The sequence below is a fragment of the Ambystoma mexicanum genome, chromosome 11, assembly GCF_040938575.1.
Source record: "Ambystoma mexicanum isolate Mex_15411 chromosome 11, UKY_AmexF1_1, whole genome shotgun sequence".
Lineage (NCBI taxonomy): Eukaryota > Metazoa > Chordata > Amphibia > Caudata > Ambystomatidae > Ambystoma > Ambystoma mexicanum.
The window spans coordinates 852,504,467-852,520,358 of NC_090934.1; the positions used below are offsets into that span (position 1 = coordinate 852,504,467).

The following is a 15,892-nucleotide window of genomic DNA, read 5'->3' on the forward strand; positions in this document are numbered from 1 at the left end:
TCCTATAGATTTCCCCAATCCTTCTCATATACCTTCCCTATCCTCCTCATTTAAACGTGCCGAATCCATCTTAATCCCGACTACTTTGGTAGAGTACCTCTCTCTGCTCTCGTCCCTGTCTCTTTCGTTTCTGTGCTCCTTCCTCTTGCTTGCGTCTGTGTTCTTTAATGTTCCACTCGACTTCTAACCTTCCTTCTTTAGCTGTGCTCGTCTTGCCCGTTCTTCTTCTGCCTTTCTCTTTGTTATATATTCTAGCTCTCTGTTTTCTTCGCTCTTCTCTTCTCTCTCGCACGCTTCTGCTCGCTCTTTCCTTTTTGTAATCTTTGTTTTCTCTTTCTCTTCCCTTTCCCTCCTATTCACTTCCTCCATTATCTCCGCCCTTTGTTTAGCTTCCTCCTCCTTGTCTTTACTGGACACTGCTTCCATTCCCAGGTTTGCTGTTTCGTTTGCTGACTTTCCGTCTAGTTGGAGCAATATCTGTCCACCTATCCATTCGGTTGATGCTACTAACTCTTGGCCTGTAGCAAGTCCGGTCTTCTCTTCGTCATTCTCCTGTAATTTTGCTTGCTTCTCGCTGCACTCTTTGCGCTCGGTGCTATTATCTTGTGCCGCCTTACTCGCCTGTGTTGCGCTATCAAGTGAGTCTCTGCTACTATACGCTGGAGCAGCGAATGGGGGATTTGTATATCCTGCCGCTCCTTTTAATTCTTTCATGGGGTAAAATCCCGTGCTCTCTGTTGCTGTCTGTCTCCTGTTTGAGGAGGAGGAGCCGAGGGCTGTTCACTCTCCGAATTCCGTTGGATCTGCATCCAATGTCGCCGATTCAAATCCCCCTCCTCGTCCTAAAACATTTTCCACAATTCTAGTATGGCCAATTGGTTGCTTAATTAATCTCCTTATATGCTGCCTGTAGATACATGACCATTTGTTGCTGTGCACATTTGGAAAAACATCCATCTTTGGGCCATGGCTTCGCCAACTTGCGGTCTGTGTCGCTGTTAGGGAGAATTCTCTGTTTAGGCTGAATTTCCTAACCTAGTGAGTCCCCCAGCAGCTTTGCTGGATTTTTGGGGTTTCTTTTGTTCTCCTGCCAAGAGTGAGACTCTTTTACACTCACTCTTGGACATGATTTGAGTGTGTTCCTTTGACTCTAGATGTGTTTAATGGGCTATGGGGTCTTTTACTCCATAGGGCTTCATGTGTTTTTGTGATGTGTGTTACACAGCACCCTCAGTGCAGTGACACAGGGGTGTCATAATGACCCCCCAGTATAGACTCCATACCCTGGGACTGACTACTGTCTCCCAGGGCATGTAAAGTCACCATTGACTTTACTAGTCTTGAATTCTGAACAGAACCAGTACAAACCATCATATTGTGGACGTACTGGCTGGGGCAATTCGATTGCCCCGGGGTCTGTTAGTCGAGGGGGCACGTCTCCGTCCCCCCTGATCGAGTTTTGGCTGGTGGCAGTGGATACTACTTTTTATATTCAACCGTAAATATTTCTCTATGGGATTTTCCCATTGTTCGAGGCTACTATCTTTATTTATTTAATTACGATAGCCTCGAACATACCGCTGGTTTATTTATTTATTAATTCTCCGGTTGGTATTTTTTGCCAAAACTCGGTTCTAAAATGGCGTTTGTGTTCTCTTCTGTGACTCCAACCCAAGTCGAGCCCTTTGTTCCACTTTTTTGGCGGGCTTCTCCACAGAAGCCCTCCAAAGTGGTGCCACTCTGTCTGGGGTACTTAGGAGAGGTGGAGGGGGATTTAGGCACCCTGGACTGAGTTGCCTAGGCAACTCAAGTCACACTCCGTCCTGATTGGCCCAAGTGGTGAGCCGGCCTGCTGACCACTTAGCATGTTTGAGTGACAGCTAGGCTGAGTGAATGGGGGTTTTCTGCATAAAAGCAGGGCTTTGGGGACTGGAACTTCAGAAGTCGCCACAGGACCTAAGAATCTGACGAGGGAGAAGCTGAGCCGACCTGCTACGACAACACCACCGGTGGAGCCCTGCTGAACCGTCTCACCACTTTTCCCAACGACAGAGGAGATCTCCCGCCGGAGAGTCTTCTTCCTTTGACTGGTGGGGATAACCAGTTTCACCGTCTTTTCGCCTTCCTGACGCATCTCGTGGCCGCCTTGCCTGTGCCAAGCACCCCGGCAACCGGAATACCACGTTTTACCACGACCGCGAAATAAAGGGTAATACCTTTTAACCAGAAAACTCCGCGGCTGGTTTCTTCCCTGGCAGTGCAACGACCTTCATCTTTCCTCCAAGCCGAGATCTTCTCTTCCTCTGGACGACGCCGAGACTTGCACCTGCTGCCAGGAACAACTGCCACCGCTGGAGGATCCTTCCCACTTAAGGTACCGTGTTCCGCCTGGCTTCCCTTGCCACCGACTGTACGGGGTAGATTTATCCCGCGGCTTTCGAACCTGGGTTAGCCTGAGACACCCTCGCTAAACTTTTCTGAGCCTCTCTAAACTCTTTTCGAACTCTCTGCAAGACTTTCAAAGCCTAGTGTAACTGTGTGATCTTGGGCGCATTTGTGCTCTGCTCTCTCTAAGAGTGGGCCCATCCTATGGACTTTGGCTCACATGTGACTTTTGCTCTTCTGCCTTGCTAAAAGTGTTCCTAAATCTTAGAGTGGTGTATCTTCACATATTCTGCCTTTTTCCCTCCCTTTTTCATGAACTTATTGGAGTGCCATCTATAGTTAAGCGCTCACCTCTGTCTGGAAATAAGTGGTGTTAACTAAGACTTGTCTGATAAGGAATAAGGGTTGTATATATCATAATAGTAACTGTGTTTAGAGTGTTTTACAATGAGAGTGCTGGAGTGTTTCAAACAGTGTGTTTTTAAATAAATAATTATATGCTTTGATACCAAAGCTCTGGTCAGTGTTTGCTTGTGCTATTGTGTCTGAGTGCCTATTGTGTATACTTTGCATACTGCCTAACTCTTCTTGAGGGAAGTCTGACTGCTCAGCCACAGCTACCAGGTAAATCTGGGTGATACAGACTGCTACCAAGTGGGTTTACTGCTAACACCTGTGGTCCTAAATCTTTTGCAGTGTTCCCAAAGGGAACTGCACAGGTTTCTGCCTAACAGTCGCGAGTTCATTCCACGCTATACTTGCTTATTTTGTCTTGATACCACGGAAGGGACTTGCATAAGTGTTGGAGAGGCGCATCCCCTATTATGTTACTTTAAACAATCATTTGTCAAACACTTACTTGATCGCAAATCAAAGTTTTCGACACATCTGATTTTAATCAGTACAGTATAACATATCTTTTTTTTCAGCCTCTCCGGCTCAACACCATAAAGGCAGACGTGCTCCACGCACCGCCCCTTTTGCGGCTCTCCACCTTAAAGGGTTAACTTACAATTCCACTTGCTTGCTCCTCAAGCTCCACCCCAATGGCACAACACTGATTCTCAAGCACAATCGACAAATCACCTACCAAAATTTCACCACGTTTTGCACTCTTCAAATCCTATTCAACAATGTCATCACTACCATAGAGGAAGAATCGTCACAACACAACAACAAGACCCAGCATGACATATACACGGCTGCCTTCCTGCTTCTTCTAACAGGGTAAACCAACCCATCTTGTGGTCCCTCTTCTGTAGCATCGCCTTACAGGATTACATCTCAGAGAAAAACTTGACCATCTTCCGTAATATAAGGTAGCCTTTTCCGCTAACCAATATACCAAGGTAAAACACCACATACTACCCAAACTGACTGCCCAACAAACAGGTATCCTTACACCACCCCACAAAACCTTACCTGAACCACTGAACAGATCTGTTCTCCCCACGTTTGCTGTATAGCTGAGTCTATACTCGCATTCTGTGATCTTCTGAGGTCTCTCGGGCACGGCTATCCCACCTGCCACTCTGCCATCCGGTCTAATAGGTGTCCCACGGGAAGCGTGCAGGATTTTTCCAAAGGCGGCTCCTGTCCACCTCTTTTCACGCTTGACTATTGGTGTCGGTTTCTGCAGATCACCACACAGCCCCTTTCTTGCTGAAAGAACCTAATGACCTCCTCTGCTACCACTTAGTATAGCATGGCCGGGTTCCTTTAGCAGTCCCCCTGATTATTTGCAGAGCACAATTGGGCCCCCTCAGAAACTCCAATCCACAGGAACAGAGGACTCAGCCATGGGGAAATGTAACTGTTGTTTATTAGCATGTAAACATAACGGGGATCACACCAGAAAAACAAGGTTCATCTAGAGCTCTCAGTTTCTACACATGTGGCGCCCAGTTTTATTCCGGTTAGACGTCACAAATCCAGGTTCCCTTCCGGAAACCTAACAGACATTTACATTAGTCAGTTTGGGTAAGTTCTTTATAAGGAATGTATAGGTTAGTTTTGTGATTGGTTAGCCATGTCCTGTGACTCCTCCTAGGACCGCCTCTACTAGCAACCATTTACAATGTTGCAGGGTCGCCGAAAGACCACTGGCCCTTGCAACAAATTATATCTTCACGTAAAAGGTTATTTTAGCGGGGGCGCTGTTGCGCGTGACAGAAGATGGCTGCTTGAGTTTCAAGCTCCATAGCCCAGGACTTTCACACGGCTCAACACTTGGTTAATCAGGTGCACAGATTCACGAAATTGTGCTGTCTACCATCTGGGAAGTTCCGAGCCTCTGAGAATTTACCCGCCTTTTGGGCCGCTGCTGCATCTGGCTGCTTCCCGCCTCCCGCCACTGCCAGCTCGGCCCAGCCTACTGGCCTGTATCCTGCTGTGCCTCCCACTGCTTGGCTGGCGAAGTGTGTGCGGCGGCAGACTGCGGCTCCCAATCCCCGATCCGACATCTATCGGGACTGCTCCTGCTGCCAGTGCTCTGGTCCTTCTGGAGGCAGGCTGCTTGTTTACAGCCTTCTGCTGCCGCGACCTAACTTCACAGCCCCCTCAACGGCAAAGAGAGGAGACATTGACGAAGCTACCAGCCTGCTGATCAGGCTGAGGCGGGCGCACTCTGAACCCAGAGCATGGACCTATCCTGAACTCCTTCGCGGCGGATCCCATGGTGAGTGGCTGCTGGCCACCAGCATTTTTCATCCACTCCACTCCTGAGCTGTGCTGGGGTGAGGTGACCCCTCACCCTTCCAATACTGCTCTTTAGCTGCAGCCTGCGGGCGCACCCCAGGACTTGCTGGGCATTCTGAGCTTTTGCCATCTGCTTGCAGTGCCCCATTAACTCTCACCCTACCATTCCCCTGCCCTACCCCTGATGCCTGGCCTCGCCCTGGCCTCGCACATTGAAGCACCTTCATGTGTTACACTGTGAACTGGGGTGTTGGCTCTTGACTGCAGAGCTTGACTGCAGAGCTGCTCCGGTGCCCACACTCCTACATTCTTCCACCCTGGCGTGGTGATCCTCCATTATACACAGCTGCAATTCTGCTACCTTCCCTCCTACCCTGCTAATCCGCCCCTGCTACCTTGAGCTGGTCCTGTGTTGTGCTGACATGACCAAGGGCGCCGGGAAGAAGCAGAGCTCCATTAATATGTTCCCCAAGGCTGTGGAAATGGCAGATGGCGCGACAGGGGCCCTTTGGTACCGGATGAGGCAGTGAACTTCATGCGAGAGGGGTTCACCACTATGCACACCAAGTTGGACGACATGTGTGGCACAATCAGCTCCATAACGTCCTGTGTGTGGAAAACCAATGTCTGCATCACTGAAGTGTCGACTAGAGTTGGCACAACTGAGGATGAGGTTGTTGCACTCAGGGCGGACGTCACCACGCTCTCGAGACCGGTACTGTCCATTAGCCAGGAGAATGGTGACTTGGAATCTCACTCAAGGCGTAACAATCTGCGCATAATACACATCTCGGAGGGAAACCGTGATGACTCCATGGATGTCTTTTGTGGAACTATCTCTGCTGGATGCCCCTAATCTGTCTAGTCTCAATAAAGGTTATATCAACCCCTATATATAAACAAACCGAACTCTCCAGTTAGGGGTAAACCATAATTACTAATATACAAAAGAGTGGGATTATGTGTTTACCCATTTCCCATCTACACTGATGTTGGTGTTGTTGAACCTCTTTCTACCATTGGTCCTGAAAAAATGGACTTGGTAACAATTCATTAAAGCCAATTATTCAAATTCATTCAAAAATTCTAAAAAAAAAAAATGTTGTAAAACAAACACCCAGGACTAAACCCACATGGTGGGTATACACATCTATTTGCCTAGGTTACAGACCATAAAAAACATTTAACTCTTACATAGACACTATGAACCTTCACAAATCAAACACTCTATCCAGGAGGATAGCTCAGCGGCAGCGTGCGCGTCTTGGAAGCAAGACGACACGAAGCAACAACAGGTTCGATCCCCGGGTCCGCGCTTAGAAACCTCCTGGGTGTTTAAGCGCGTTATAAATATGTAACTAAGACAAAAAAAAATGTATAAATAAACACAACTACGCAACTAAGAAAAACAAACAATTTCTGTAACAGCGCCTCGATGCCTGCGGGCTGTATGAGCGCTTTATAAATGTTAAATAAAAAATAAAAGTGCCCTTTACACAAATGTATCCCAACATGTTTCAGTTCTTCTGAGCTGAAATTGCATGAACTTTCTTCAGGGGATTCTTTGTATTCGAATTCAATTTCTTGATCACCACCATGCGATCCGGGGTCTAAGGTGATTCTCAATTCAATGAAGGAAATTAACCTACAAGGAACAACATACACCAATATCAACTATAGTGAGCACCACTAAAATCAATAGCTTCAACAGTCCCCCAAGTACCCCCAATAACATAACATAACATAACATAACATACTGAGGACTCAGAAAAAGGTCTTAATTGACTAATCCCATATTTTCACCCCCTACATTACCTTTAAATCGTATTTCAGTAGGGATTGTGTCTCAAGAGCACAGAATTTCACTTCAAACTTCATCCGTTAAGTTCGGTATTCTATTTCACAATGGCTATTCAATAGCTCAACAGTTCAGACTCATCTGTACAAACATAAAGAAAATAACCAGGGAGACACAACCAAGAGCACATGTATTAAGACACCAATTGTCAGCTAGTGCTAGTCTGTATCATAAAAATTCCCCACCACCACTTTTACACCATTCACTGTGGCTTACCTGAGGATTAGACCAATCCTTCCAACTTGCCTGATATAATATCTTCATCCGACTTTGTATCAAAAAGTCTTAGAAGTTCCCCCAAACCGATGGAAACTGTAAACAAACACAAGACACCAACACGTTGCACCATTGGCAATGTCCTGCATCCTTCAGTAATATACCCTCCAGTGCCACATAGTATAATAATGTTGGGTTAAATCTCATATCCCTAAACATCATTACCTTTCTATACCGACAATGTAGTATATTTAATAACTTGTCCATGTGGGTTACAATATATTGGAAAAACGAACAGGAAATGCCGGATACGGATGATTTAACATTGTAGTTGTATAGAGAATCAGATTGTGACAGCACCTATGGTGAAACACTTTATGGAAAAGAAACACACCCATGAAGATTTTCAATGGGTGATTCTAAAAAAAGATCCATGGTATTAACAAGACATTGATAGAAAACTACTCAGTTTTGAACAGAAAATGATTTACAAATGTCAAAGCCACATTAACGGGTTAAATGATGAGATTGAGTGGCAGCATGTATTGTCATGAAATACATCCTAGTAATGTGAATGATGAGATATTATGAAGAGGTCATCGATGATACAATGTGACAAATGTAACGGCTGTCAGTATTGGGGGCATTGGTTTTATCATTAAGCACAATACTAGAAGTTTATTCATGAGGCACTGTTACAATGTATACAGGAATTTAGATTTTGATACTCTGTCTGCATAGTTCCTTTGTACAACTGTGATTTAAAAGAGGCATGATGCTGGTTATAAACACTTGTGTACAGTTGTATATGTCATCTAAACCTGCATTGGGGCAAACAGTGTTTTAAAGCAATATTAGTGGCTCACCATCATGCAATCCAGTTTATCCGGTTTATTATACTTACTTCGTAATAAAAACCTTTTTAACATCCAGTGACCATTCCAAGATGGTGCACGCTGATGGTAGGTAGTGTGTTCATGTTAGTTCTTCCTTGATGTTTACATAATGTACTAGCGTATCTTCGAAAAATCAGGAGTTTGTGATGTAAATTGACCATGGTGATAATCGCTAAATTGAACATGGGTATATTTATCTCTTTCCGTATTGGAATGACATTTCCTTTGGTGCGGTGTAAAAATATGAGTGGGAGGATGTGAGGCTTTCTAAATCGGAGTTCGTCGTTGGTTTCGCGGTTTCGCTGAAATGCAGGTGCCGTATGGGTTTAAAAGTAATCCTCGGCACAGAGAGCTTCAGCGCCTTGTGTAGTAAGAGCACGAACGTGCAGCGCGGATCTGGGCGCAATACAAAGGTAATGATGTTTAGGGATATGAGATTTAACCCTACATTATTATACTATGTGGCACTGGAGAGTATATTACTGAAGGATGCATGACATTGCCAATGGTGAAACGTGTTGTTGTCTTGTGTTTGTTTACAGTTTCCATCGGTTTGGGGGAACTTCTAAGACTTTTTAATACAAAGTCGGATGAATAAATTATATCTGGCAAGTTGGAAGGATTGGTCTAATGCTCAGGTACGCCACAGTGTGTGGTGTAAAAGTGGTGATGGGGAATTTTTATGATACAGACTAGCACTAGCTGACAATTGGTGTCTTAATACATGTGCTCTTGGTTGTGTCTCCCTGGTTATTTTCTTTGTTTGTACAGATGAGTCTGAACTGTTGAGCTATTGAATAGCCGTTGTGAAATAGAATACCGAACTTAACGGATGAAGTTTGAAGAGAAATTTTGTGCTCTCGAGACACAATCACTACTGAAATACGTTTTAAAGGTAATGTAGGGGGTGAAAATATAGGATTGGTCAATTAAGACCTTTTTCTGTGTCCTCAGTATGTCATGTTTTTGGGGGTACTTGGTGGACTGTTGAGACTATTGATTTTAGTGGTGCTCACTGTAAAGACCGAAGGGGGGGTCTGTACTTCCGCTCTCTATTTGGTAGAGGAGAGACACAGAGACCCCTGCCAAGATTCTCTATTACGGTAGCAATGGACGAGCAATCGAGGCCTAGCTTCTCGGGAGGTGATGCGAGCTGGTTCTTAAGTACAGTGTAGTCCCCGAGCACCCAGGAAGGAATGTCCACACACTGTATCGGTTAAAACAGTTTTTATATAATTAACATTCAAAGTCATATACACGATCACGATAACTCACTTTGTACTCCGAAAATCAACAATGGTAAATATGTACAATTCTAAAGTGGTACCACTAACATTATTAGATCTCATTAAAGTGCATACAGTCAGAATGACACATAGACCAAAATAAAGAGGAAACGAGCAGTAGAGAGAGGAAGGAAAACAAGATGGTTGAGCAATTGGCAGAATACTGGTAACTACCGTTTAACACAGTTCTGTGTCGAGATCCCCCCCACCTGAGCAACCTGTAGAAGAAAGATAAAAGCCCAGTCCATATATTGTTCACACTAGACTTTTCAATAGTTCTGCAACCCCAAAGTACCTTGGCGTTGTAGCGTTCCTCGTCGGGGAAATCGACAACCCTTCTTGAGTGCCCTCCCTTTAAGGCAACTTCACGGGTCGTCGAACGTCCGACGGAGAACAGGTCGAGCTACGACGGCAAAGTGGCCGCGTCGTTCCTCGTAGTGCTCGTTGACGGGGAAGCGTAAACGTCCTGCAAGGAAGAGGCGTGCGGGGCACCTCGGTGTCGATAGTTCTGGACCGCAAAGAGTTGAAGAACTGTGGCCCAGCAAGGGCGTCGAGTCGTCAGCGTCTCTGTGGTCTTTGGGTGGTGGGAAACCCCCACTCCCCCTGGTGGATGCTCCTCGGTGCGTCAAAGGTCAGGCCTTCTCCAGCAGGATACAGCGGCGACGATGCGGACGAGAGCGTCCTTGGATCAATGAAGTTCTTAGGCAACGGGAGCACGGTGGCTCCAGACGGCGGTCGGCGACAGTGGTGGACAACAGTCCGGGCGCTTCTCCTTGGAGTTCCCCAGCAATCCCTGTATCGGGTCGGCAGCCTGTCGAAGGTCTGTCTACCAGGGAGCTTTGGCAAAGATCAGCTGGTGCATGATGGTCCCTCGTAGCTCGGGAAGAGGGCGCCTTACCAGGTCCTCTCTGGGTCAGTTCTTGAGGCACAGCAGCTTTCAGATTGCGAAGGAGAGCAACAGCAATTCTTCTCATCCAGCAGGGCTCAAGGTTAAGCTTCAGTTACTCGTCGTAGTGGACTTCAGCTTCCAAACACGATTCCTAGCAGTGAGAGGTCCCCAGATACTGTTGATCTCCCATTCATTCCACTAGGTCATACTCAAGCATCCAATCACGACTACGGGCATTCATGCAGGCAGGCACCCAATCAGGCACATGAGGTATTCAGGCCATTCACTTCTCTCCAGACACTCGTAACAAGTCTGTGTATTGGGACAAGTACCGAGCCATTCAACAGTCCAAGATGCATTCATACCGGTTTCGGGCAGGGCTGTCTCAACCATTGTGTCAAACACCAGATACTAGACGGCCACAACATAGAATGCATATTCGTCACACACTCCATTCACCCAGGTCCCACCCACAGGTGTACCCACAACATACGGTCATTGAGAAGGCTCCAGCCAGTCTGGTCGGCACTTCCCCACACTACCAAATACGGAACTTCCACCCAACAGCCAGTCAGGGGGAAGGGACAGAGGCAGGGCTTCCCGGGACTTCGGGAAGATCAAGGTAACAGGTGATGGAAGGCAAGAGGCCATGGGGGCCATTTTCTCTCCATCAGGAATCTACCGATTCCAATGACAGGGCCTGGGCATCCCAAAATGGAGGACGCTCAGGGCACAAGTCATTTCAGCACGGAGCTGCCAACAGCCCGTACCCTGCTCTGTGGGTCACACACGGGTGCCCAAAAACATACACTAGGGGCACAGAGTTGTACCCCTACCAAAGGGTGCCATAAGGGTATCCCACAGGTCTGTTCATCAAACCAAAAGAGAGAGCTGCACCGCCAGAAGTCCCACATGAACTCCTGCGCGGAAAACACGACAGAACACACGATAAAAACAGTAAAGGACAAGGATACGGAGGCTCTGTCCCTCCGATGCATTTCCAGCATCACACTCACTATAGTTGATATTGGTGTATGTTGTTCCTTGTAGGTTAATTTCCTTCATTGAATTGAGAATCATCCTTAGACCCCGGATTGCATGGTGGTGATAAAGAATTTGAATTTGAATACAAAGAATCCCTGAAGAAAGTTCCTGCAATTTCAGCAAAGAAGAACTGTAACATGTTGGGATACGTGTTGTGTAAAGGACACTTTTAGAGTGTTTGATTTGTGAAGGGTCATAATGTCTATGAATTAGTTAAATGTTATTTATGGTCCGTAACTTAGGCAAATAGATATGTGTATACCCACCATGTGGGTTTAGTCCTGGGTGTTTGTTTTACAAAATAAACCTTTTTTAGAATTGTTGAATGAATTTGAATATTTTATTAAAATGTGAAGGAATTGGCTTTAATGAATTGTGACCAAGTCAATTGTTTCAGGACCAATGGTAGAAAGAGGTTCTACAACACCAAAATCAGTATAGATGGGAAATGGGTAAAAACATATAATGCTACTCTTTTGTATATTAGTGCCCCTAATCTAGCACCACAATTCACAATAGAACACACCAACCGTGCGATCGGCCCTAATCCTAAACCTGAGGCTCCTCCCCGACCGATAATCGCCAGTGTACTCCATTACTGCGACAGGGACGTGTTGCTGCGGGCTGCAAAGCCAAGGGTGAACTTTGGGCTTCAGCAGGATCCATCTGTATCCCGACTTCTGTGCAGCAGGAGCGCAAAACCTTCATGGCCACAAAAAAAAGACTGAGACTTGGAGGTAAAATACGCTATGCTATACCCGGCCAGGCTGAGGATTGAACATGGCAGCAAGGTATACTTCTTCACCATTCCTGAGGAGGCTATGACATTTTTGCACAACCACTTTCCGGGGTGGCCCCATACTATATGGTCACGCTTCTCTGCTGCCCTAGTCAACTGGTCCGCTCTGTGACATTGACTTTGGTCAAACTGTTTTGCGAATTGCCACTGCGGACTGCCTGACTGGGCAGCCACTGCTCTCTATCTTTATTGAAACTAACTATAGAAATTAAAGTAATTTGTTTCATATATGAATGGTAGGCTGTGTTTATAGCGGGCTACTGTCGGCGGACAGATGCCCCCCCCCGCCCCCCTCCATGCAATGCTGCAAATGTCATTGTGTTGCTGGGAGTTGGGAGTTCATTTCTCTGATTGGGAGAGGGGGGGAGGGGCAAGGGTGGGGGTGGCAGCTCCGGGATAGTTATGGAAAATGTGCTTGGCATGTATGTTAGTACCAGCGGTAGGCAGTATTCTTTTGTGATATTCCCAGCAAAATGCCCTGTGCTTGTTCGCTATGGGCTCAGGATCTATGTTGTGTTCTACCCTCATGTCAACTGATACTCTGCGCTGTAGGAGTTGGAATGTGCAGGGATTAGGCAACCCAGTGACGGCTCCAGCTATATGTAGACAGACGTAAGATGCAGGTCCTATTCTGGCAAGAAACTCATGCTTTGGCAATGGGATGTGAGAGATTTGCTAGGAGCTGGGGTTATTGCATGACATACTCTACGCAATGCAGAGGGGTCATGACCCTCATCCATATGTCAATACAATACACACATAAAACGGCACACCTGGACCCACTTGGGCGATGTGTTACTATACAGTGTGCTACAGGGTCAAGAAATAGTGTTATTGAACATACATGGTCCTAGCACTGATGATCACGACTTTTACACACAGGTAATAGACCTATTGACTTTATATCCCCTAGTACCTTTTCTGGGGGGACTCCTGAGGGGGGTGACTTCAATACAATTATGGGTACGAACCTTGAGAGATCTGGGAGTAGAGCCTGACAGTTGACCGGGGCTGCCCGAGTGATACAGGAGGGCTTGACCGGATTGGGGATCATAGATTCTTGGTGACTACTCAACCCAACATTCAGAGAGTACTCTTTCTACTCTACGGTGCACGACTCCCACTCACACATTGATATGTGATTGGTGACTGATGCCCCGGTTGGGTGCCTTGATGAGGCCACTATTCTTCCTAGGACCTTCTCCAATCATTCCCCAATCACACTGTCACTTATATTGGGAAATCTATGGGGGTAGAGGCGCCCATGGTGACCTAAACCCCAGGCATTACTGGACTCTGTGTTTGAGGCTGAAATGAGGAAATGCATAGAAGTACTTCAAGGTCAACACAAGGCATGCATCCGTGGTATGGCCCTGGGTAAGGAATCGGGGATCATTTTTTTTTCTTTATTTGTTTTGGTTTCTTACAAGAGGCCTTTACAATAATAGCACTTTATAAAACATTTTTACCAATACACCTTTCATAACCTTTGAAAATCTAAAATGTATACTTAAGACATCAGAATTTAAAATATATACATAATCATCCATTTCACTATAATACATTTAATTTCTTTTTATTTAAAATCATTCTTATGTGGTCCTAGAGAGATTTGGGATAATTAAAGCAATATGACGAGATAAACAAGTTAGTAAAACTACTCCGCCAGCTTGAGACAATATGTGATTACCCCCACTACCACCACAATGGGCGACATCAAGGGTGAACTTGACAAATTCCAGTGACATGCTGATAAGGAGCTGGAATTCCTAGACTGCCCTGGTTTGGTGAGGAAATATGGCATGGGCGAGCGCCCTGGCAAGCTGTTAGCCAGGAATGTGCAACAAGCGGGAGGGGAACACCTTACCGCTCTAGTGCAGGACACCCCTGGGGTGCTGGTACACACTGAGTATGAGGTAAATCGGGTATTTTGCTCCTTATACAAAACTCTCTATGCTAATAGAGATAGGGCACTTGTTCCCGAGATCGAGTCATTCCTCGCTACCCTGCCACTATCTGTGCTGTCCAGTGAAGCTAGGGAAGCTCTCGACAGCCCCATGTCGGCAGAGGAGATCTCCCGCACCATGAAGGCCCTGCCATCTGGCCAGGCCCCAGGCCCTGATGGGTTGATCATAGAATTTTATAAACATTTTAAATCTCAACTGGCTGCCCAGTGTGAAGAATCCTGCACTCTGGGAGTACTCCCACACCCCCACACATTGCATGAAGCAGTGATTACTGTACTGCTGAAACCTGGTAAGCCACCCAAGCAGTGCGGATCTTACCATCCACTATCACTCATCAACTCCATGTTAAAATATTTGCGAAGGCATTATCCCTTCGAATGGCCCCTTACATGACACACATCATCCATCCTAACCAGTCCGGCTTCGTCCATGGCCGCTCCACGGCACTTAATTTGAGGAGCCTTTCCAATCTCCTTGATCAGGTGAACCCTGTTGCGCAGGCCGTTGCTGCTGCACTAGATATCCCAAAAGCTTTTGAATCAGTCTCCTGACAATTTATGTGTCTGGCGCTGGAGAAGTGCAACTTTGGACCTAGATGCATATCATGGTTACGTCTCCTTTACTCACTCCCCACAGCCAGGGTCAACACAAACAGACTTCTCTCCACTCCCATAGATATCCATAGGAGGACCCGACAGGGCTGCCGGCTCTCACCTCTATTGTTTGCCATGGTCATGGAACCCTTGGCAGACTGTATTCTCTCCAGACACACGCACAGAGGGATCAGATTATCAGGCTCGACCGAAATTATCTCACTGTATGCTGATGATGCACTTCTGTTTATGCGAAGCCCGGAATTACACCTCACCCGATCATGCAGGATATCCACTCCTTTGGCGCCCTGTCGGACTGCACTAGTCAGAGCTATTCCCACTGACTGACGTGACAGTGGCACCGCAGGATCTTATGGGGTTTACCTGGTCCTCCTCTCAGATAAAATACCTGGGGGTCACTGTTACGCGACACTCGACCTCGCTACACAAATGCAACTATGGAGTATATTTACCCCAGCTTACATACAAACTACACTGTTGGGCGAAGCTTACCTTGGCGGGGCGAGTGTCACTTCTTAAAATGGTCCTCCTCCCAAAGTTGCTTTACTACTTTTTAAATATACCAATCTGGCCAGGCGCTATGTTTTTTAAGACTCTGAAAACTGAGATAAACAACTTTATGTGGCATGCAAGGGCAGTCCGGCTAAAGTGGCACACGCTGACCAGACCATACAGTCTGGGAGGCCTTGCAGCTCCTGATTTTAGAAAGTACTGGATTGCGGCACAGGCGCACTATCCTGCCTATTGGTTCGATGTGGACGCTCCTCGCCACGCATGTAAAGTTTGAGCGACATGCGATCAGTACTCGAGTTGTTCGCTCGTTGGTTCTACTACCGCTATGGAGGGGACCCCGGGGTTGTTGACTCCATTAGTACGGCGGCTTCAGCATGGGGTAGGATATGGGAACTGTTAGACACCCCTCACCCGTTTCAGGGAAACCTTCCGTTATGGAACTTCCTTCCAACTTTCCCTAAGCTAAGGAAGGGTGTAAGTGGGCGACCGATGGATACACCACTCTGAAAGATGTCTATGATATATGGGCTCCTTATTGAACTACAAGACTTGCAGGGTTCCCCACGGACACGGCCCTTACAATGGCTACAATATGCTGGGCTCCGCCGCGCTGCTGGGAGTGCCTAGTTGGGATTCCCAGTAGAACCATTACTCAGCCTTATTATGGAGGGAAGCTCTACTCGCGACATAGTGGCCAAAATATACCATCTGCTGCAGATCCGCGGCAA

At 46.6% G+C, this 15,892-nt stretch overlaps 1 protein-coding gene across 5 annotated transcripts in view; it reads left to right on the plus strand.

Moving 5' to 3' along the window:
* TMEM138 (transmembrane protein 138) overlaps positions 1–15,892 on the plus strand; it is a 390,769-nt gene that overhangs the window by 124,908 nt on the left and 249,969 nt on the right. Inside the window, exons 2-3 of one of the 5 annotated variants that reach the window (XM_069623869.1) lie at positions 8,595–8,690; positions 8,824–8,947. The exons of 3 other annotated variants lie outside the window; for them this stretch is intronic. The gene's annotated coding sequence lies outside the window, so the exon portion shown is untranslated. The remainder of the gene's footprint in view (positions 1–8,594; positions 8,691–8,823; positions 8,948–15,892) is intronic. One more of the 5 variants, XM_069623867.1, reaches the window with a different exon arrangement.